The following is a 24853-nucleotide window of genomic DNA, read 5'->3' on the forward strand; positions in this document are numbered from 1 at the left end:
CCCCACCCAGTGGGATGGAGGAGAGAATTGGTAAGAAAAGTAAAACTCATGGGTTGAGATAAGAACAGTTTAAGAGGACAAAAAAAGGAAGAAAATAATAATGATAATAATAACAACAATAACAATAATAATAAAACAATACTAATAAAAGAATTACAATACACAAAACAAGGGATGCAGAATGCGCTTGCTCACCACCCGCCGACTGATGCCCAGTTAGTTCCCAAGCAGCAATCCACCCCCACCAGGCCAACTCCCCCCAGTTTATATACTAGGCATGATGACACATGGTATGGAACATCCCTTCAGCCAGTTTGGGTCAGCTGCCCTGCCTGTGTCCCCTCCCAACACCTTGTGCCCCTCCAGCCTTCTTTCTGGCTGGGTACGAGAAGCTGAAAAATCCTTGACTTTAGTCTAGACATTACTTAGCAACAACTGACATCATCAGTGTGTTATCAACATTATTCTCATACTGAATCCAAGACATAACACTATACCAGCTACTAGAAAGAAAATTAACTCTATCCCAGCTGAAACCCAGACAGATACCTATCAAGTATGTACTTTTAGTAGTTTCTTTTCTCCTATGTCAACCTCATCTTCTGTATTTATAAAAGCTCTGCAATATACTCAGCAGTTCTTTGATGAAACATCATTATACAACACTCTTAAAAATCCCTAATGGGTACAGCAAGTCTTTTCTTTAGGTAATATTAATATATCACATATGCAGTTGTTATACTTATCAATGTTTACTTGCCAGCCACGTGCCAAGCAAAGATAATCCCAAAAATATGAGACAGAAGATTTGCTTTCTTTGCTATAATTAGGCAACACAGGACTATAGCTGTGCCAGATCACACTGTACTTCTTAATGTTTATTAACACACAGGTCTGCATAAATCACTAGAATTTTATATTTTATTTTGAATGGATTTTTGTATGACATAACAGGATTTTAGAATACCTTATCTTTTTCTCAAGATACAGACTTTATACTTAAGGCTTGAGACTACAATTCAGAGGCAAAAGCCTTGCAGATGAGAAAAGTTATACAAGAAAAATAAGCTAAAGAAACAAAATATAGCTTGGAAAGAAAGGTGACTTACTAATGCTGACCTACAGAAGTTACCTGGAGAAACAACATCCCGTTTACTAATGCATCTGTTTTCTCATACATCACCATGTCAAAAAACTGTATTTCTCTGCATAATTGTTTTCTGCGTGGTTGTTCTTTGCCAAGCACTATTAAGCTGAACGTAGATTCTTATTTTTAACTAGTCAAGTAAATATATAGTTAAGTCATTAGTTGATTTGTGGCCACTAATATGCTTCTACTGCTTTGTACTTAGCAAAATTTTCAGTCGTCTTTTGGGTTTTTTTTCTGTAAACCAAGGCGGGGGGGAAAAAAACCCTGAAGTTCGAAAGTTTGTTGTATAGACAAATGCCAGCTAAACCAAAGATGGCCTGCTTTAGAATTTTTAGATACAAACAGAAATGGTGATAAATGGACTGATGGTTATTCTAGTCTGAAGAGGTCTCTACAATGTCATTATCCAATATTCTACACAGAGACATTAATGTCATAATTGAAAGAAAACTAAGATCTTCAACCTTTCATCTGTTCTGTGATCTTTTCTTAAAACAGGCACTGAAATGTCACTTGAAGAAAAAAATTATGGGGAATCCATTAGTACCCTTAGAAAGTTATTCTGATGATTAAGCAAGCTACGTCTTAAATGTATGCCCCTTTGTTTCCGTATGATTCAGAGTTATACTAACACTTTACCATCCCTCTCTCTCCCCCTTAATTTCCTTCTCCCTTTGTCAAACAACATTTTCTCAACCTCCTCACTTTGCAAAAGGCAAGACACAGGAAGCAGTAAAAGTAAGCATCTGGAAGGTGTGCGTGTCTGGGGAGATTACACATCACTTGTGTTTTAGTATTATTTTCATTATGTATGACATTCCAAGTAAAAGACATACAATATATTGGTTTCTTTTTAAATAAATTCATCAAGGCTTCGTAGAAGTTTTTCCTACTTCACAATCTACCTTGACATTTTTGCTACGCATGTATTTTATTTGTTTTTTAAAAGAATAAAAAACCCTATTCTGTCCATCTTGTCTATGTATCTAGCTTCTGTAGGATGATCTACCTGGTACAGCTCAAATCTTAAAGGAATAAAAGATATCGGAGTGATGGAGGAATCAGGAATTTAGGAAAAGTGAACCCCAAACTAGTAAACATCTTCCTCCTTAACGCTTCCCTCAAGATACTTGCACTATTATGCTGCTGTTAGGGCTGAAACTGGTGTTAGCTAAAGTTTTGTGCACCTTTCATCTTTCTGCCAGTGTTTCAAACAAAGAAAGCAAATCACCCTCAAGGTGCATCAAGCTGCCAGATACTCAGCCTCTAGTGTTTTTCCACTTTGTCCTGCTTCTGTTCTCCCTGCAGTACTGCACTGCGAAGCAAGCCTATCAAATCCTGGGGCAGTGGGGATAAGAGCCAAAAGTTAGAAAACAAAATAGAAAGAACAAGCCAAGTGACCTTTTTGTGGTGAGTCTACCTCCTCCGTATAATGAAGGTGAAGAGCAGCCCTTCAAAGTGATTTGATCTAGGTGCTTCTTGCTACCGAGTTCTTTTACACTTAGATTCCACGAAGTTTTGTTGAAAGAGGAGGCCGTGCTTCCTGCTCCTGCCCTGTGTTCTCTAGGTCTCCACACTAGCCTGGCATGGCCTTCAGACATTGCCCCCACCTACGTCTTGCTTTCTCATCCCTTCCTCAAGTATATCTATACTTCTCTCATCCATGCACACATACGGTTAGGAAAAAAGATTCACTAAATGTTGCATTTTGTAACAGCCAACATAGTATCTACTTACAGCAGATGTCAGCAGTGTGAAATAAAATCTTTTCACTGTTAGACAGCACAGCAATGAAGTTACATTCTTTTTCTCATTGGGGGCACTTCAATTCCGCTGTCACATTACGTGACAGTATTTTCTTATCCACACTGAATGAACACTTTCAGTACAAAGTTATAGCTCTGGAGAACTTACTTGAGAGGCAGGAAAGGGAAAGGGAAGAAATGAGATTATTTACAAGAAAACACATTTGAAAATAGTATCAGCAATTGTGGTATGGATCAGAGGCATACTGTCTCCAAGCAATCTCTCTTGCATTATTTTAGTTAGTTACCTGCTTGCAAACAGGTAAGGAAGGGAAACAAAAACACACACACACAAAATACTGCCCTCTTCTTTCCAACCTCCTGACATAAACAAAAACTCTAATGGAAGCCTGAAAAATAAAGAGTGTTTTGACCATGGTATTTCTCATGCCAAAACAATCACTAGACATACAATACTTCTGCTGATAAACTTGAAAGGTCCTGAATAACAAATATGAAGTACCATACTTGTGCCTCCTCGCTATGAAGAGAATGCTGCTGCCACAGAGTAAGAACCTCTATAAGCGTGAAGACCCAACGGTTTCTCACATCAATCAAAACCATTTGCCCACTTGAAACAGGGAAATACAAGTTCCTTTACTCAAGATCAACTACAGAAGTTTTCCAGACAGCCAACGCAACAGGCAGTCTTTTTGTAACACATATGACAAAGCTGTAAGGAAAATGGCAGCAGCAACCATTGCAGCTCTTCATATCAGGAAGGACTCTCAGGCTTCTCCAAGACCTCTTTTCTAAACTATGCTGATGAAGACTGCAGAACAAGCCACAGACAGTGAAGTGAATTACAAGGCTTAGAGCATGATAGATTTAACATCACATGCTTCCAAGTTTAAGATTGAAAAAAAATGCTTTGCCAACACCACCTACTCTGTTCTCCACGGTCTGTTGTCTTATTCTACTCTTGACAGGTAAACTGAGTTAATCAGACTTATTCCTCTTGGCGAATACTTAGTTCCCTAGACCACAAAGTAAATATATATTAGCTATTCAGAAGGATCATCCTGGCTCCAAGTGTTGTTATGGAGAAACATGACAGACCATTAAAATTTCCTAACATAGAAATCCACTAACATTTCTGTTACTGCCAGGGTCAGGAAAGCCTATGGACACTGGTATGTACTTCCCTTTAAATGAGACTATGCTTGTCACAGCAATTTGGAGATACAAAGCACTAAATAGCACAACAGCTTCATTTTCTCTCAAGAACTGCTGTGGCAAATGACCAAGCAACACGAATTAAACAGACAGGTTTTGGAAAGATAAAAATAACCCAAACTAGCACACTGCCTTTTACAAAAGAGCTAAAATGGCAGATTTTTTTATTTTGAGAGAAAATCCACTATTTTCTTTAGTACTATGGAGACTTCTGCTCCTTTCCCCAGTTACCTTGAACTCCTAAGAAGTTTTGCAGCCACTTTTTAAGAAAAGATCATAATAGCTTTGAAGTATATACAATTGGTAAATATCTTCATAATGACCTTTGCAAACTTTGTGGTGAGCATTCTTTCTGAACAGTACAGAACTGCTGGCAAACTCCATTATCACTGAAAATTTAAGCAGTAAAATTCAGTAGAATCCTCTCTGTTCAAGGGAAAAAAGAGAAAGGTCTCTTCTGCCTTCACATTTCTCTTAGTTCTGCTTGGTTTTGTTTGTTTGGTAGTTGTTTTGTTGTTTTTTTTTTTTGTAAATTATTTAATAACATCATAGTATTTCATTTGTGTAATCCTTTCCAGTGAAAGGTCTGGAGATGAGTCACTAGGGTTTTGCTGGAGGGTGCAATCAAGTCTGTGTGTAGAACTGACTTAAGTAAATCAACTCAAATGAAAAGCAAGGAGCAACTACTTTGCCCAAACTGTCAAACAGTTGTAAGGTGACAATTGAGTTTACCATACACAGTTGCCTTATTTTGAATGAGATCGTATCTCCTCCAATGCCACACAACTGTTCGTTTTCTCTTTTCTGTGTGTAGGTGCAGTGAGGGACATTTTCCTTGAATCTGCTGACAAAGATATCATGTGTATATTTGGAAACAAAATAACCAAAACCACACACCAATTCCTTTGCCTGGGATAACAATTTTTGTCTGAAAATTAAGATTAAGATGTAAGAAGTATGCATTTAGATAAAAGTTACAGTTGCTCTTCAACATATTTTTCCATTATGGTTGATCTTTCTCAAATAAAGGAAAGGGTTGTTAAAGGGGGTGTCAAAGCTCTTTAAATTTGTAACTTTGCTTTCACTACCAACTTCTGCAAAGAACCCAATATACAGTTGTTAAATCTAGCATTTAAGTACAGCCTCAAATCCTATCGCAGCCCAAAACATTTCCTTCATTCTTCCTACCCCTCACAAAAATGCAGAGAATTCTATAATTTGAGGCTCAAGGTGTCTCCAAATATTTTATAGGTGCCAGACCTTTCCCTTTGCACTTTACATCAAGTCAACAAATACACCTAGCAAGGGAACATGGTCTTGCTAGCTTTCACCTTCAGTCCTCTTTCACTGCTCAGGCTGAATACAGAACAAGTGAGAGAAGAGGCAAAAGAAAAAAAGGAAAGCCAAGGAATTAGTAACTCATCCCATCTACTACCACGCTCCAGTAAATCTTGCTTGAACAGTTTAAGATCACATTGTTCCAGCTTTCCATCCTGCTCCTCTGCAGGACATCATTGTCTGTGTAGCAGAGTCAGTGGAAAGGAGCATGCTCCCGACTTGGCGTTGCCCCAGGTCAATACTTTGGACTGATCAGAGAACATCCAGGAATCCTCACATCTGCTGCTTCATTTGCTCTGGGCTCTGACTTACTATCAGCTTGTAGCACAGATGTTAGAGACTGTGTATAGGAGATAAGAAAGTGGAAGAGAAAACAAAGATCTCTACCTATCTTGCCAGAAAATGGCTGCTGCATTTGTCAAAATACTGGAAAACAGAACTAAAATAACCAAACTTTCCACATCACCATTCTTCGTTAGAGTAACTAAATGAGCATGATGCAGTAATAGCGCCTGCAGTGGCAAGGTGCACTTGCTTCCTAAGTGGATCTGACTTCCCCCTTTTCTCCCCAAATGAAGGGGCAATGGCTCACATGCAAGGTTCAGCATGAAGGCCAGCCAACATGGCTGCGATCCTTTCACACAGGATAATCAGTCACTTCTCCAAAGCCCTCTTTGTCTGCCACTCAGCCACAGATCATTTGGTTTAAGGTATTCACTATTCAGTCTCCCCCTCAAACAAACGCCTCTCTCCCAGACGTGCAGCCAGAACTGTGGCTGGTGAATCACTATCCATAGCTGGGTAATTAATGAAGCCTATTGTATTCACAACAGTAGTGTTACCTCAATTCATTCACAGGACTTCCCATGCAAATAGGTTCGATTGTCGCATCTTACAAATGAAATATTTAACATTAATTTCTCTTGAAAACATCTGTCACAATAAACATAGCCACTTAAGCAGCACCAATGCAAATCTCGCAAATAGTCCTGTGAATATATATACACATATATATACATTTTTTACAATAAATTAGTTTCTCAAACCACTGCTTCTTCTCAAACCACAAAAATACATGTGCATCTATACTACAAAAATCAGCTCGAACCAAATTCCTTCATGCTCTTTAACTAACAGCACTGTAAATTCTCCAGGAAATACCCTATCAAGTTAAGACTCTAAAAATCACAAAAAAAAACCCCAAAAACCAAAAACCCGACGAATTTTTACTATTTGTTATGAGAATAAACTTACAGTGTTATGTTCAATACAAGAAATTCCTAAAGCCCAAACCAAGGTAGAGTTAAAAGTAACAAGCAACGACACTGGCAAGTCTTAAGTCATTCAGTTATCTACGTATTAAAAAAACCACATAGATAGATTCCAGTCTAAGGATTAAAATCAAAACCAGAAAAAAAAACAAACAACCAAACCCTACGAAGAACAACAGGCACACAGGTTCTTCTAAATACTATGCTACCAGTATAATTTGCTCATCTCCAAATGCGGCCATCCTCCTTTGGGAAGCTGCCCTCATTCTTTCCTCCAGGCCCTTGTTGCTAGGGTTGCAGCTGCACGGCCCGTTCCTGCTGAAGCGCAAGTCTTTGGAGGGGGGCACAAAGGGTTTCATTATCTGCTCCTGCGAGCTGGCACAGCGCCGCCAGAATAGAGCATTCCCCTTTCTCCCCCCACCAGAAAGCAGGCAGGCAACCCGCCCTCCCCTCCCCGCCGTCGTGACCATTTCCATATGAAGAGCCGCAGAAGGCACGGGTGCCCTGGCTAAGCCGCCTGCCGCCCCCCCAGCTGCTCCCCTCCAGGGAAGGGTCTATCAGAAGCTGCTCATTTACGATCCAGTCATCTTTACTCACGGCTTGATGGACATTCACGCTGCAGTTCGACTCAAGAACTAGTGAGATGGGGTTTGGTTTGGGGTTTTTTTTGTTGTTGTTTTGGTGGGTTTTTTTGTTTTTTTTGTTTTTTTTTTAAAACAAAACCAAAAACAAAACAAAAACAAAACAGTAAGAACAGTCTCCTAATATTTCTAATCTTCCAGAAGGAGTTGTGTTTAAAAGTGCTGGCCTCTTCTGGGACATACAGATTGAAGGCACAAACCAGAAAAAGGACACAACGACCAAATCGGCACAGCACACTGTGGTCTGAAGCGCTGTTCATTCACGCTGAACTACCTTCCCAGGGCTTAATTTAAGTCTTCATTGGCATTAACAGCTGGATTCATTCTATGAACACGTCGTGCCACTCGTGAAGGGGAGAGGGATATGGGCACTGGTTCCACTCAGAAAATTTAGCTAAATAAATAAATTTAAAAAAAAATAATTCAAAATAATTAAAAACTAATTGTTTCTTGGACTACTTTTGGTACCATCTCACTTGTAAATGCCAGTATATTGTCAACAATTTACTATAAAGAAGTTGTTTAGCATTTCTAGTGTCAGAGGCAAGAAAACAGGCAAAAATAATTGGTTTTCACTTTGGACTCCTCTTCCTCAGGGCAAAAAAATTCATTGCTGAACAGCAGAAAATGGATAGAGAAGAGAAAGAAAGTAACTCTCCATGAGAACCCTGAGTACCAATAGGTAACAACTCACAAAACATGTTTTTTGAGCCTATGTGCAAATAAATAGTTTACAACAGAAACCGAGAAGATTTCACAGAAAGCAACCTGAAGTGATCATTACTTTTACATTAATAAGCATATGCATAGTTTACATAGGGTACAAAAGCATTCTCACATAGGGTGTCAGACTATAACACAGCAAGAGGTGGAAAGGAAATCACAGTTTTTCTAGGCCTTAACTAAAGTTCTGGCTAGTTTTTCCACTTAACATTACCAGATCAGCAGTCCTGTACCTGAAGGTCTATCTCTTTGGCAACAGTGGAGGAAACATCTGGGATTTGTGCCAGCCCTGAGGAGCCCGAGTCTCCACAGAAGGCAACAGAGAATTGCAGCATTTGCTTCCCATCAGACTACCAGAGTGTCCTGGCAAGGATATGCACTTGCTGCACTCCTGGAGTCAGCAGATGATGACAGTCTGAAACTAAAAGGCTGCTACCTGCCCCATGAGCTGATACCTGTGATCTAACACTGGAAGGACCATAGACAGAAGTATGATATTTTAGTGCTGTGTTGACACAGGACATATGCAGACAGTCTAGTCTATTTTGTGGTAACCTTTTGAGAAACAAGTTCGACCTACCCTGGCATGTTACCTCTTGGTACTTCTGCTGAGGTCTTTAGCCCCATGTGATTATTTCTGAATGGGCACAAAGGAAGGCAGAGATGAACAAGCCTAATTTCTGCAAGGGAATTTCTTTAAAAGTCCACATTTTGAAAAAATCAGCACACTTACAGTTAACTGTCTCAGTTCTGTGTAAAGCATTTAATAACCTGGGGGAGGGCATGGAAGGGGAAGAGATGGTCAGGAGTTTAAATAAAGAGATCCTGAAGAATACAATTGGTATTATTCGAGGACCAAGATTCAAATACTTTCAGTGCAACAGAAAGTTAGTTGTAGTTCTAATCCAGAATCTGTGATGCCTTAACCTACAATTGTGGGCTTTCTTCCTTGTGAATATTCCATAAATATTTAAAGTAGGAATACAATAAGATCAAAAATAGGTACATGTACCATGCTTACTTGTAATACTATGTATTTTAATACTTGATTCCACTCGCTCTTTTACCTAGCCTGATCTCATACCTCTTTCTCTGTCTCCTGTTGTATAGCTCTGTAATTGGGATGGTAGAACAATTGGTAGGAAGAACTTCAATTTTGTGTTAAAGATATACATTTGCTAGAGCCCAAGAAAAAAATAAAATAAAACGACACATGTATTTCACATTAAGCAGCTCGCAAGCCAGAAGTAACTTGAAGAATAACGAGGGGTAAGAGTCAGAGGAGTGGTAGAGTAACACACAGTGGTGCTGAAATAACTGCAGTTCTTGAACATGCAATGTAGACAATAATGTTGATATTTGTCAAAAGACAGTGAATCTTCTTTTTATGTCACTAGTACATCCATTTTTTAACATTTGAAATTAACTAGTATGTGTGTATATTATATTTTTATATAGATATCTATCTCAAGCATTCAAATTGCTTCAATGAGATGTGCACAAAGCTATCACTCTCAACTTGAGACTAACACTTCAAAACAAATGCTGATTTCACTTGCTTTATAATATACTAGTATCAGAGACAGCTGCAAATTTAGACAGCACTGTTAACATCAGTAATAATAGTCTGTGCATACTGGTCATCAGCTTTCATTCATTAATTCTGTACTGGTACTTTGATGGGGAAAGACAAAGTGTTTGGGATTTTTGCAGAAGTTCTGAAAAAAATAGTCTAAAATACTTTCTTCCACTTGTTGATGAATATCCTATTTTACTGTAATACTGAAACAACAATATCTCAAAAATGAACTTTCTAAAATGTACAAATAGTAATAACAGGACAATGAAGTACTGAAAAGCCTCCCAGAAGATTTTCTGAGAAGTTACTGCTCTTAATTTGTGAAGTGATGGATGTTTCTTCTTTTCATAAGTGCTTGTTATTAATAAATGTGTTACTGAACATGTCCCCAGAACATAATCTGTTTCTGCAAAACAGGCTATTATTTCTGAATATATGTGAATGTATCTTCCTTCTAGAGGATTCTCAGCTATCTCCAAAAATGCAGTGAAACAAACAAAAAACCACTTCCACACTTGAGCTCAGCTTGAAATACCAAATTAGTAATAGCTGCAGTGCTTCTCTACTGTAGAGGCTTCCGGTAAGTAAATGCTACGTGACTTTGTTAAACATATATGGAAATGAAAGTATATCAGTCTCTAGAGACTGGAACAAGCACATACTTTTGTTACAGTTTGTTTTGGGACATATAACAAAGACTTTTCTGCAACAAAGCTTTACATTTGGGAATTTGATGCCTATTACTATTTGATGCTGTTACTAGCCACAGCAATGCAATATGTTAACAAAGAGCATCCAAGAGCCTCCACTACTACCTTAGAAACACATACCAAACTCTTGTCCTTAAATGGCACTACAGTCAGTTTTTGCAGAGCTAGCAACTTTTTCCAAGGCTTTTAAAACAGAAGTAGTTACAGTTTTCTCCCATGCCACCCCACAAAGGACTACATAATGTAACATTATCCAGCAGCCTTCAAATTCTGGGTCAATCTAACAGCATCACCACAATGGTAATGACCACTACAGCTATTTTGAGACACAAGCAGCTGAAAGGAACAGGAAGAGACAGAAAGGTAACAGGAAAGGTTATAGTGTTATACTGGGGGAAGGAGAGAGGGAGAGGAGAAGCAAGGCAGAGCAGAGCAAAAGCACCTACACTCATGAAACAGCCCTGAAGCTTACATACAGTGTAAAAGAATGGGGTAGGAGATTTGCTTTTAAACAAATAAAAAAATTGAAAAAAGGGGAAGCAAAAGCACTTGTAATGATACAAAGCACTTGTAACGATACCACAACAGATAACCCGCTACATTAATAAGCTTTCCTGAAATATACCTAAATATCCAGAGGCAAAGATAGTGCAGGAGATATTGAAGCGGTAGATGGAGAGCAGAAGAAAGAGGGTACAGAAACAAAGGAACCAGTGTATTTATGGGAGAGCACTTGTTGACAAAATAATTTTCTGGAGTGGCTTATCTGAAGGTAAATAATGAAATTTTGACAGTAAATCATATTTTTCTTCTATGGCAACTCTGTTAACAATGAGTAATTTCAGTGATCTTCCATAAGTGTGTTTTCCCTACAACAGATAAATCAAGTGATAACATCTGTGTACAAACTAGTCTGGGGGTCTGCACTTTAAAATCAGCTGGGACTACAAGGATTGATGTCACAGTGTGGCTTCACATTTACTTGTTAAGTCACAGTCCATTGAAAGGCAGAAAATATTCAATATAGCAGTACCCCAGTCTCTTGTGGCATCTCAAGTTAGGAGCCTTATGTTAGAAGCATCTCAAAACACACATGGAAAGTTAGGTAGCTAGATTTTCTGAAGTGCCTAGTACCCAGCAGTTTCCACTCAAAGCCTGCCAGATTTTTGAGAAGCAGGTTCTACTCAACTAGATTTGGCTTGCTGTTTTACAATTCAAACAATTCCTCTGGCATCCCTGCCCCCCAGTAATTAATTACAGTGCTTCTCCATGCGTCCACTCCCTCTTCTGCATAAGGAAATTAACATCTTTTCATATACATGTATAGCAAGTAAGTATCAGCCATGCATTCCTCTTTAAGAGAGGGTATTTCACATTTCCACATCACCACAGTAAAAGCATCCTCCCCAACAATACTGGTACTAACTTGAAAAGACTGCTTTAAAAAAGGGGGCTAGGCTGTCATTACCATCCTCATTTTTTAGTTCACTCACATTAATTAAAAAGCAAACAAAAACCCCAATGAAGCCACTGCAACTCCCCCACCACTATTTTTGAGTCAATTCAAAAGCAGCTTTCCTCTTTTGCCAGTCAATGGGATTTAAGGAAGTTACCGCTTGAGGCCAGTCTTCCAGTTCTTCAAAGTCCTGCACTAATGAGTCAACATGCTCAGGATGTGCAAATGCAGTTCAGCCTCTGAACTTGATTCATACTTCAGGCTGGTTGACCCAACATGACTGACAGAATAACTGTTGACAAATACTTGGAATGAATTCTAACAAACCAGCCTCAAAAGAATGGTCAGTCATGCATAATCCAGCCAGAGAGAGGCATGGATCTATTATGCAACAGGAATAATGGAAATATTGGCCTGCTTACCCTTCCTCCCCAATTTACTCAGTAACAGATAACATTCCTGGCAGGATTAATAATTGGGAGTGAAGAAAGATTAGAAGGATTGAAGACTGATATACATTTCAATACAGAGAAAGACAGCAAGACAAGATGTGCTTCTTCTGAATTGCCTCAGTCAAAAGAAGAAATTGGATTCTTGAAAAATGCTGCAGCTATTAGCTCATGCTTAAGGAGGCAGGAACAGCAAGAAATTACTTTACTCATTATATTTGAAAAAGAAAATGACATCACAGAATGGTGTCTTGTGAGAAGTCCGATATCATTTGAGTGAAGCATATTCCAAGAAACTAGATCAGTCCTTCCTGGACACAGGGTAGCATCCAAATGGCTCAACGAAACTGCAACAATTCTGGACATGAGTAAACATGCAGACTAGGTGTCTGTGAAACTACAGAAAGGAAGCAAGATGTCTGTGAAATCTGTGTTTCCAAAGCTGAATGTTAGTAAGATTTAAGACGGTATTTTGAATCTACGTGCCAAAGTCCTGAATAAGTGCTTACTGGAACACATCCCTCCTTCAAGGGACACAGCTTAAAGTGCTTCTCCTATTAGGACAGTACCCAGTAAGCTGAAAATAAAGTTAAAAAACAAAGCTAGAAAATAATCCATCCTATGGCCTTCAGTGTGCTGTAGCAACTGTTGGTCCAAAAGAAGACATCAGAGTGGAAGAGTATTTTCTGTGGCAAAGATTAACCTGAAAGTTAAATTGGGCCATTAGCAAAAGTCTGTTCATTACTTCTTCTTTCCTTCTTGATACTAGATCATTAATATAGGAAAGAATATTATCCTTTTCCTTCTTTTGAAGAAAATGGACAGTTGCCATGGTTAGAAGTTCTACCTGGAATGCAAAAACAAGATTTAGATATAGTAAAGGAAACAGATCTCCTCCACTTGTGTTCACTTTTGCATCCAGACTGCTGTAAACATCAGATTCCTAGACTTCATATGAGCTCTTCTCTGCCTCTGAGCTACCTAACTTACTAGATTTTAAGTATCTCAAGTAATTTCATGCTGTAGAATAGGATTCCTTCATTATTTGATACCTATAGCGATCTAATTTGACTATGTTACACACGCACATTGTCTGGTAGCTTTTCTGAATGGATAGGCATTGCACATAGGAGGGTAACTACGGATCTAATGTACAGAAGACAGACAGTAAGCACTAAACAATTCATGACAAGGACTCTGAACACTCAGCCTGGGCTATCCCAGGAAATAGGATGTCAGCGTTCAAGTTGTTCCAGGACATTCGTCCTTGGCATTCTCACTGCAGATAGCACTCTGTCCTGAGTGTTACGCACCATGTGGGCTTAGGGCATTTTCTGTGGAGACGTGATTATTCATGGTAGTAAAAGCCAGAATTACACGCTTAGGCTTCTTAGGCTCTGTGCCTTAATTACAAAATGGCAGATTCTTTTACTGCATAAATTTACAAATAAAAACAAAAATATCATTGCAAAGTACAGAGTGTGTTTAAGAGGGCAGGAAGCATGTACAGGTTTTTCAGGATGCCATATTTCACACTGTACATAAGCTTAGCCAATTTGAGGAAAAGATGACAGCATATGACTCTACTTCCAGAAAGAAAAAGCCCCCAAACTTAAAGAACAGAACCTCCAAATCTGTTAGAGATACTTTAAATATCATTATAAAGTACATTCTATAGCTAGTTAGAAGTCTAAATATAAAACCTCAAAAATGAAAGATCTCTCAGGGTATATATTCAATATTTCAAACTACAGTAACTAAACATCACGCAGGTATAATTCCTAGCATTTCTTTGCGGGCCTCATGCTTTACTTCCTCATTATGCTGCAGGATGGCTTATCCACAAAGGAGGGCAAACAAGTTTAAGTGTCCAATTTAAACACCAACCAATATTCCTGACACACCTTCCTATCCTACGTTTTGCTTACTATTCTCTTCATACAGACAGGTGTAATGAAAGTTGGCTTCCATGACAGCAATATTCTTATTGACAGTCTTTGATTCCTAGCTTCCCTCTGGTTTACGGTTTCCATTGGCACAAAGCCTCAGCAACTTTGTTCCACATGTTCCACTTTACTGTGAAAAGTGACAGCTAAAGTTAAGCTGTGGACTTTTGCATTGATATCATTCAATTGGATCAGCTGTGTTCTACTTCAAAATGCAAACAAAATGTTTCAGGAAAAACACAAAACTGTTTTTGAAGACCTATGTAAGAAGCTGAATCAGTCACACAATCCTGCCGCACCCCAGTGATTTGACCCAAGTTTAACGATGAAGGAAGTGGAGGACAATCAGATACAAACACAGAGGGTGCAAGAGACAGCAGGAATGAAATGTATTTGTATAAATGGGCATCTCAAATGAAGTAACTGAGGAGCACAGTTTTGCACCTGTATTACTTGAATTATTCTACAGGATTAACGCAATGATCAGAACTTGGGAGTTGCAGGTAGAAGTTAAGCTAAACTGAAGAACAAAAGTCCTTCACTAAACAAAATGTTAAAATCCAACATCTTATGTGAATTTTTTTCCTTTGCCCTAAAGTGAACAGGCCATTTAAATTTCAATTAAATAAGTGAACTAAAACTTCTCTTTTTGCTTTTGCTCCAACTTCATGAATCAATTATTAAATTGAAAATTAGAGTGATACGGAATTGATCAAAGTGTGGTGGATGAAGTCTAAACACTTCCTTACACAGGAAACTAAAATCCATTAAAATCTTATTCAGAAAAGACAGCCCATGAACCAAATTTTAAAACCATACACTACAAAAGCAAGGTAACAAAAAAGACATATTTCAGATTTTGAAGCTATGCAGGCTTTTCTGAGTAGTCTGCTAATATTTTAGGCTAAGACTTCCGGCTGCAAGAGCGTACTGCAGAAGTGTTGCAGAAGCTTTTAGTGCTAGATGTGAAAGGAGGAAGCGTTTCCTTGACAAACTCAAGTCGTTTACTGGTGTAAAAGCATTTATCTAAAATTCCCTACCATTTTGACACTACCTCCAGAAGGAAGATTTTTTTCCCCTCCCTCCTGCCCCACCCCAGTATTCTAGACCTTTAGTGAATTAAGTGATAAGTAGCAATACTAGAATAGAAAAGTTAAGGAAACCACATTTTTGTCTTTTTTTCAGATTGTTCTGGGTTTGCTCTAGGCAGTTGGAAAGTGTATGTTTCAGAGTATCATGACACCAGATGAGGAATATACTAACTATGATGAAGAGCCACAAGCCTTAATGCCTTCTCCTTCACATGAGTGGAAGTACATCCACCCACCACATGGTCAAAGTCATGCGACAAGAAACACTGGCTATGTGAATGAAGATGCAGGTCCAGCCACACAATTGTAGGGGGACAGGGGACGGAAAAGTTGCAGGGTTTTAGGTAAAGAGGTGGCAGGGAATGGCCCTGGTGCACTGTCCTGCATCACTGTCTTATAAACTGCCAGTCTGAACCTCAAAACACTGCAGATAAAAGAAGAAAGATATTAAGACTTCAAGCATGGGTTTTTTTCAGGCTGGAATAGGACATACTGCAAGATGTTTATGGAGATTTTACACTCACCAATTTCATAGCTGCCAGCAAGGCAAGTCAGGAAGGCTGCACTTCCTGACCTGTGATTGAAGCTTCCTGCAGACACTCCTGGAGCATGTACAGAAAGGGCAGCCAACAGGTTGGGAACACCCATTGCACTTCAATTGTTTCTGGCACATGAATGAAACGCACAGATTTTTGCACTGTGGAGTTCTCTTTGCTCCCTGTTTCCCCCTGCTCCAGGGGGCATCACCACTGACAGGCACCAGTGCTCCAGGAGAAGTCCTGTCTCCTCCCCACTTGGTCTTCCTGCATCAGCTCTTATCCGTGCCCATGCCCTCCTCCTGCTGCTTGCAGTACAGCCCTTATTCTCCTCCAGCTGCAAATATTCCTCCTGTTTTCCTCTAAGTCGCCTCCTTCAGACAGGCATCACCATCTTTCACCTGCCCTTATCACCCCTACATCTGCTACCCAACTGCCTGCCTTCTTTTCCCTCTCTTCCATCCACCTCCACAGCATAGGTTTTTTGGTTGTGGGGTTTTATTGGGTTGGTAGGTTTTCTATTTATTTTAAAATTACCTGATTGGATTACCATTTCCTTCTTCTCTCCCCACTCCTGACAGAGTCTCAAGGACAGAGATTCCCCATGCCCAGACCCCATTCTCATTCTGCAATGAAGTATTTTTTTCACAGTGTGGATATATAAATATCTGGGGATACTCCTGAGGCACAGCAGCAAGAAGCAGGCCAGAGGAAGAACCGCAGGGCCAGCAGAGGAGACTGCAGCTCCTCATCCCACGTCGGGATGCCACTTACACTTCCAGTTTCACACGCTACTAGTAAAACCACCTCCTTGTCACATACTTCTCCAGGGTAAATTCATGTGCAGACTCTTCCTTCCCCAGGCTCTCTGGCAGAAAGATTTTACAACTAATAGTGAAATCAGAGCTGAAAAAAACCACGTGTGTTCACAGAAAGTAAGTGCACAGCATGAAGGATAAGCCCAAACATGTCCAGTATCGTCGATCGTACTGGCAACACTTCAGACTTGTCAAAAGAACATGGGGGAAGGGAGAGAGAAAGAAGGAAACAGAAAATGTCATGTTAGCCATTTACCAGTATTTAAATGAAATGCAGCATACTTGGAGTATTTTTAGGGTAAAGCATCAACTCTGCTACTTGAATTACGTACTTCGTGAATGGTGCTCAGAAGCACAAAGAATAAGGTTAAATAGAAATATCTTTATTACGTAGTACCTGAGAAATGAAATAAGTGTTTTGCAGGCTTTGCTCATGCAATGTGTTCCACAAGTTACACCTCTTTCTGAGGAAGCAGCATGTGTAAGAGATTTTTATGCACATTTCCTAAAGTACTGTACCTCTCGGAGTCCTTCTCCACAGTTCATTTGGATTTTCAGACAGTAAAATATGGAACAGTAAAAGAGAATATTAAAGTAGAATTTACAAGCTTCTAAAATTAAAGTTGCTGTACAGAACTGAGCTCATAAGAAACCAGCGGCAATTTCAGGGTTTAACTGTTCAGTCAGTACTCCATGTAACTCACAGATATTAACCCTACATAAATGAGCTGCGATCATATTACTTACTAAAGTCAAATAGGAATAGATCTATCCAAGAATTTTGCTGAAGGCAAATTCAGCTGATTAAAAACACTGGCCATTCATCTACATTATTTAACACCACACCAAAGCAGGTGTACTTGATGGGATTAGAAAGTAGTAACATCAAGCTGGATGGGTCCTTCAAAGCTGAGTAAATCAGGATAAGCAGTAGCATTTGATACTAAATTGCAAATAAAATTATTAAACCCATGAAAGAACACCAAAGAGGTTTTGTCATCTTACTGAAAAATTAGGTATTGGAGATCTATTTAGAAGCCTTACTTTGAACAAAGGAATAGGAATGTGAAATTGACAAAGTAATTAGCAATTCCATCAAGAATATACTTTAAGAAAATTAGGGAAGAAAATCTAAAGTATGTGCAGTAGCACATACCATGAATACCAAAGTCTGTTGGGGCAACAAGACAATTTAATGCTGTCAAAAATAATTCGTTAAATTAACTGAGGGTCACAAAGTACCTGGACCTCCTGTCAAAGTTAGTCTGAACCAGATATGAATATTAATCAATCTGTTTTTATTATGAGCTCAAAGGACATTTGCATCTCATAATTCTGCTGGACTTCTTATCAGGGGCTCATCACCAGGGAAGCACTTGAAATGCTGCTTAGAATTCATGAGAATAGCCATGAACCCAGATCCAATCTCCTTAAGGTTAAAATCCCTATCACGCTTTGATGGTTTTGGTACCACAATGAATATTCATAGATCTGTCATCTATGTTTAGCTCAACATTTAAAGTGAAAAGTAAACAGACAGTATTGCCTACCTGAATTTCACACCTTCAGTTACTCTAGTCCTTTCTTTAAGCAGCAAGTTATTCACTGAAGAGATCCCCAATTCTAGAGAGCAAGGAAGGAGGGAAAAATGGTGTTAAGTAACTATCTATTACAGCTCCTAATGCAAATTATTTATAACAAAGAGCAATGTAACTTCATGTTAGCAGGAAGAAAAGAAAACAGCTACCAAGAGGGAGTCTGGCGTTTCTCCAACTCTTCTTTGCAGAGCACCACAGATGTCAGAACGACTGAGCGACTGCAGTTTGTGAATTAATTCAAGGATTAGAGGCTGCCTTGTTCACTGCAGTGTTGGAAGAAACCTTCACTGACTTGTGCACTCCCGGGTGCTCTTTATTCTTATCCTAATATGTCTACACACTGTTTAAAATATATATGTATATATACACATAAATTATATATATGTATGACATAGTTAAAGGAAGTAGATAAGGAGCATGGGTTCAAAAGCAGTAACTACTTAGTTTGGGCTGCTCCCTTTGCTAGGGTCAAACCTTAATATTCACAGGGTCTGGTGGAAAGGTGCTGAACCAGATGTATATTCCAACACTTCTGTGTGCAAGATTAGTTAGATAATCCTTCTTACTGATCAGCCTTCAGATCACTGGCAACAGCAGGTAGTTCAGGAAATAACTGGTTTGTACTAAGTGCCCAATAAAAATGTGTAACTAAGCAGTTAAGTCTCATGACATCCGTGAGGTTTAGCAAACAAGTTTGTTACTGAATTATTGTCCCTGACATTTGCTAACAAGTTCAGCAGTTCTCAGTAAAAGGAAGGATGGATTACAAGTACTGCAGGCAATAACAGAAAGGAAATACATTCATAAGAGCTAGCTCTGAGCGACAAGAAGAATCACTGCTCTAGAATCTGCTGTTGAAGTAGCAGCAAATTATTTATTGATAATAAACCTGTACTCAAAAAAAAAAACCCCAAACCCAACAAACCAGAACACCCCTGTATTCAGAGAGCATCCACCTGTAATGGCAAACTGTCAAGACAGCATTCATATTATCAGAAACGGGCTTCAAACCAGACAGAAGATGTAAGGAAAGCTGATAACTTCAAACAATCCAGTTCACTCTTCAAATGTTCATGTAAAATAAGGTAAAAGGAGTACTAAATTAAATTTTATGCATCTCCTATGTAAGGTAGGGCAATGTTTTGTAGATTTTATTTTAAAAAAACAAACTCTCTTTACACTTGAGCTCCCTAGTGTTTTATCTTTCACACTACATGGCAAGACGCTTGCCAACTTTCTGTGGGGGCTTGTTTGTCATTTCAGCCCTTCCTTGCTCGTCATTTCAGCCCTTCCTTGCTCACATACTATGGAAGCGAGTCTTCTGGGGGTTTTTTGTTTGGGTTTTTTTTTTTCTCAGACTGACATAAGCCAGATTTAAAAAGTAAAATTAAGGGTTTTTTTATCTTTACCCCTGTAGTTTGCAGAAAAGACTGTCAGAAAATTTATGGACTAGAAACAAAGAGCTGAGGCAGATGAGAACAGGTAAAATAGACTATAAATGCAGAAAAATGGTAAATCAAGATAAGAATGCTGGGGAGGAAAAGAGGGAAGGAGGAAACTTGTCTGGACAGCATTACATGTCAAAAGACAGAAAGCTTTGATCACCTCTTTTGTTAGGATAGAAATCTGGGTGGTCAAAACCAAAAAAATTCACAACAGTGGATTACTAAGAGGAACAGCATTAGTAATTGGCTATAACTGCCTTTGTGAAAATAACATTTGATGACTACATAGCCCTGACAGTGACACAAGGAGAGTCTGTGGAAAGAATGAGATTTGAGTCTCCTTCCCTTGGCTAAGGAGTAAGACAACAGTTTTGTAGTCTTTGTTTATCTTCAGTTACCCCAGAATAATGAAGAGGACACAAAAGTAAACTTTAATTGATGGAACAATAAGCTTGACAGACTACATAAGAGATGTACAGTTACTGGGTGAAGGGCTAGAGAACTACAGGTCCCAAAGATGGGAGGGACATCTAGCTGGAGCAAAGCAGGAGGCTATCAACACAGCAGCAGAGGTACAGAAGGAAAACACTTCAATATTATAATGCTTGAGCTCCACATAAACTATACTCAGAATACCTGTAAGCAGAGTTCTGATGATTTTTCTTTCCCCTGGTAAAATAATCATATCACAGTAAGCTGTTCCTCAGACAAAACAGCTGAACAACCAGCTTATAACACATGACACTGCACTGGTTGCCTAACAAGTTCAGTAACAAAGCAAATAAAATCCTTAAAGCCAGCAAGGAAAACACGCATTTTTAGAGCAGGTGTCAATTTTGTAACTGAATTGTCACTGAAAGTTGGCTACCTTCTAGTTAAAGGCTCTGTGGACAACATCTGATATATAGACAGGAGAAACAACTAATTTAACTGCAGTTGAACATGGACCTCCTCACTCAAATGCAACGCAACTGAAATGAAAGTGGAGCAAGATTTGTATTAGTAAATTTCACTGAGAGGAAACTGAGATAATTCTGCATGATGAGATGTTAGCACAGAGTACACATTAGTAGCACACATAACATCCTAAAAACATGTAGAGACTGCAATTCTGCATAAGCCATTTCAGTATGTAACAATATTTATAAAAATGAAGTAACAGAAGATATAAGAATATGTATATTTACAACTTCAAAGCCAAATGTCTTCCTCTACCCCTCTCCTTAAAGGAAAACAGACTAAGTAGAAAATAAATGAATTGCACTGTCCTAAACTGTAGCATTAGAAGTCTAGGGCCATGCTGTTAAGAGCATCAGGACAGAACAATGAAAGCCATCCTTGTACAAGAACGTTTTAAGAAGTCAGTCACAAATGAGATCTGGTGAGTAGTTGTAAGTCATCGTGTCTCAGCTATTTAGAGTCCCAGATGAATGAAGCCTGTAGACTAAACCCACACACTAATGGACAATTTAATTCACAAAACCACTTCGATAAATGGTAGACTTCTAGCTTGAAAGGCTATTAAATGAACTGGTATAGAGTACCAGCCAGCAGATTGGAAAGAACGGTTGTTTGCAGGTACTGCCAAGGCATACTGCTAATCAAGCTGTAACCTTTCTATAAAGTTTGGACAGCTTATTGCACACTTGCCCACATCAGTCATTCATTAAGAATGCCAGTTATAAATAGCAATTGTCTAAGTGTTAGCATTTGCATGAGAATTTGAAGCTTTACGCTTGTCTGAAGCCTTGTTTTCAGAGCTAACAATTCAGTATACTTTCTGTATTTCTAAATAATAATTAAAATACTGATTTAACCAGTTAGAAGAAATTGCTAATTTTGCAACATTAGCAGGCAATTTCATCATTATCCTGACATCATCTGCTTAGATGATTTCTTATTTTACTTAGTCCATCACAGCTTCAAAAGTCATATTAGCCTTTGAGAAGTTAGGTATAAAACTTATGTATGAAAACAAAGATAAAGTACAAATCAATATGATAAATGACATACAGATTACCTTAGAAAGGTGAAACATATCTATTAGTACAGTGCTTCTACTAAGAGATACACATTCTTTTAGAGAACCAAAATGCCAAAGAAGTCTATTTTGATGGGGCAGCTACAAAAGTGTCATAAGCATTAACAGACTTGAGAAAATTAATGCTATTATTAAGCCTGTGAAATTCAGAGAGAAAATCATTAGTGCAGCCCCATAACATTTTCTAAGTTGTTTTCTAATTACACAGAACAGGTTGAAATTTGATAAAGAAATTGAAGATGCTATACATGTAAAGCGTAAGCTTTAAAAATGCATTTGTGTCTTAGGGAAAAGTATTTTCTAAGCTAAAGAGGCCATGAGCTGACAACAGATGAAGAGTTAAATAGCCTGCAAACAGTCAGCCCTTCTCATTACAAAAAAAAAATTCAGACATTGAACTTCAGTTTCATCAGTTTAACCATAAGAAAACAATAATCTAAACTTTATATTGGGTTTCAATATCTTCATTAGAACATCTGACTTACCCTTTTGCAAGCCATTAAAAAAAAAAATGGAAAAAATACCGAGCATTAGTTTTGCACCTGCTAAGTAATTTTCATCTCTCTATAGACATATATAGTGTATACACCCAGATTTACAATCATCCCTCCATTCCAGTCGATGGCAAAGTCATATACATACTGAAAATTACAGATAGCCAGTAGAGCATATTTTAGCATTTCATTTAGTAGAACCACAATTAATGTGAATGGATTTAATAAATGTCAATGAGTTCAGAGCTGTGCATATTTGGAAGCAAAAGAGCCATAAGGTATGTAACATTAAATGTAAGTTGAGGCACAAAGAATCATGAAAGGTCATTTTAGTTTCTCCCATTCCTACCAGAGGGATGTAACTCTCAAAATTAGAGTCCTTTAGAGGACAACGTAGAGATGGAGTTTACACTTAGATACATCTGAAGGAGGAAGGTATCTCCATTCACCAACTTAGCCTAGAAAAGGACTAGTGACCGTAGCCTACTTGAACTTCTCTCTGAATACCTTCTCCCCATGTCTAGCATTGTTTGAGAGATCCTTAGAAGACAGCAAGATTAAGACACTTCAATTTTATAATGTTAGCATTTACTTCCGTTGGCCTCCAGAAATCTCACCAAGAAAAAAAAGCAAATAATCCTCTTGAAACTACTAGGAGTCAGACACATAGAAGGCTGACCTCCAGGTCACATATATCTGTGCTGGCATCAAGCTTTCCTATTTCTTCTCTGTTCTAACGAAATTCTTTGGCTCATCAGTGACACAGGTGTGTCTAACTGGATGATGAATGGACAACACTGTAAAAACACACTAAGGAGAAGACTGAAAGATACCTGGGTCAGAGGCTGGGAGTGCAGAAATTCAGCTATGTAAGGTGTGAAATCTTATATTTAATTCCAATTAGACACACTGGATTTTTTGTATGGAGAAACTCTGTATGTATTACAATGTTTGAGAGGCTAAGCCTTTCATAAAGAGAAGGAAGAATTATCTGTGTGCTAATACTTCTTTCTCAGATTATTTTACTGCCATACAACCTAAATCTAACTGTGATCTCTTTTGCTGTATATAAAGGCTTTCCTTATTCATAAGGAAACGGCTGAAAGAGGCTAATACCATCAGGAGTTTTGGTGGGAGGAAGGTGCATTTAATAGAATGCTTTTCAGAAGCAGGTACTGTGTTTTCATATGTGCCAACATAGACTTTGAGAACCTGACATGAATAACTTAACTGACTTACCAGATAAAGGATGTCATTTACTTAAATTTTTGCTTCAAAGTCTGGTATGAATAATCCCTTAGCTGTCTGCTTTAAATCACACAGGTGACAATCAACCTGTGTGCTACTACAAATCCTGTAGGATTAGACAGGTTAGACTTCTACTCCTGTAGGAGTAGACAGGTTGAGGTAATCAACAGAACAAAAAAACCCACCCAAACTACAACAGATCATTGCCTGAAGTCCTATCAACCCTGAAGTTTTGTCTTTTAAAGAGCTAGAAACAGAGGTATCCTGTTGGTGGACATTAAACATCTCCTTCAACAAGCCAAGTAACGACCTAGCAAGTCACTAGCTATACAAACCGCTCCACTGCCTACATAGTCGAGTTCAGCCTTCGCAAAAACAGCCATGAAAAACTGTAACTTGTTTTCCTAAGGCAAGGACTTTCAAAGTCATCACTTCCCACACTTAGCCTCTCAAAAGGAGGCCTGGGATTTTGAAGAAAAAATACCACAGTAATAAGCATTATTACTATGACAGATTGCATCTAACAAGTGAATAGCGTTGTGAAAACAAAATACACCAAGTGATGTGAATGCACACGCGGGTGTCTCAGACCTACGGCTGACTGTGTAAGTTCCGGACAGCCTGACTGAGTGTTCGTGTTCGTGGCAGGCCGATTACTCGAGTGGCACAGGCAGCTCTCATGAGCCTCCCCTGACACATCTGAACTCTGATGAGGCAACAGCATTTCAACTCCACATCCCTCTTCGTGGTTTTGCTATACCGTTTATCTACGCGATGAGAGAGTGAAGAAGCCCATTCTCTCAGGCCGTCTAACACAAAAGTCATTATAACTTGGTCTGCATTTTGAACCAGTATCCATGCGTCTGTAATTCTCAATAGCAATGGGCCAGTATTTTTAAAGTAGTAAGTTACTGCAGTTCATTAAAATTTAAGACTATCAATATAGTAATGGGGAAAATAAATCATCCTTCATCCAAGTCTCCCATTTTTTTCAGTTTATTTAGACTACAGCAGTAAAGAGCCAAGAAACGCCAGGTTTAACTTGTCCTGTCCCCCACACAAAGCAATAGCCAGACTCTCTACAAATTCACAGGAATTGATAAGTTTATCAGTCTTCAGCACTGACTAAATAAGGGTAATTACTAGGAATCAGTTTTAGCACTCCAGAACAGAACACAGTTCCTTTTAAAAATATTTTTTTTTAATTATTGTTTTTATTTAAACTAGTATTGACTACACTTCAGAACTAATTCTGTGTCTAAGGCAACAACTGCATGTACCAAAGCATCCAGACAGGCTTACCGAAAACCAAGAACCTTAAACATTCACAATGACTTG

The 24853-nt window shown here is 38.6% G+C and overlaps 1 protein-coding gene across 8 annotated transcripts in view; it reads right to left on the reverse strand.

Annotated features, from left to right (window-relative positions):
- CDC42SE2 (CDC42 small effector 2) overlaps positions 1 to 24853 on the reverse strand; it is an 86636-nt gene that overhangs the window by 51552 nt on the left and 10231 nt on the right. For 3 of the 8 annotated variants that reach the window (XM_069776786.1, XM_069776788.1, XM_069776787.1), the window contains exon 3: positions 18240 to 18312. The exons of 4 other annotated variants lie outside the window; for them this stretch is intronic. The gene's annotated coding sequence lies outside the window, so the exon portion shown is untranslated. Of the gene's footprint in view, positions 1 to 8684; positions 8707 to 18239; positions 18313 to 24853 lie in introns of those variants that run through there. One more of the 8 variants, XM_069776789.1, reaches the window with a different exon arrangement.

This window comes from Haliaeetus albicilla, chromosome Z, assembly GCF_947461875.1.
Source record: "Haliaeetus albicilla chromosome Z, bHalAlb1.1, whole genome shotgun sequence".
Classification (NCBI taxonomy): domain Eukaryota; kingdom Metazoa; phylum Chordata; class Aves; order Accipitriformes; family Accipitridae; genus Haliaeetus; species Haliaeetus albicilla.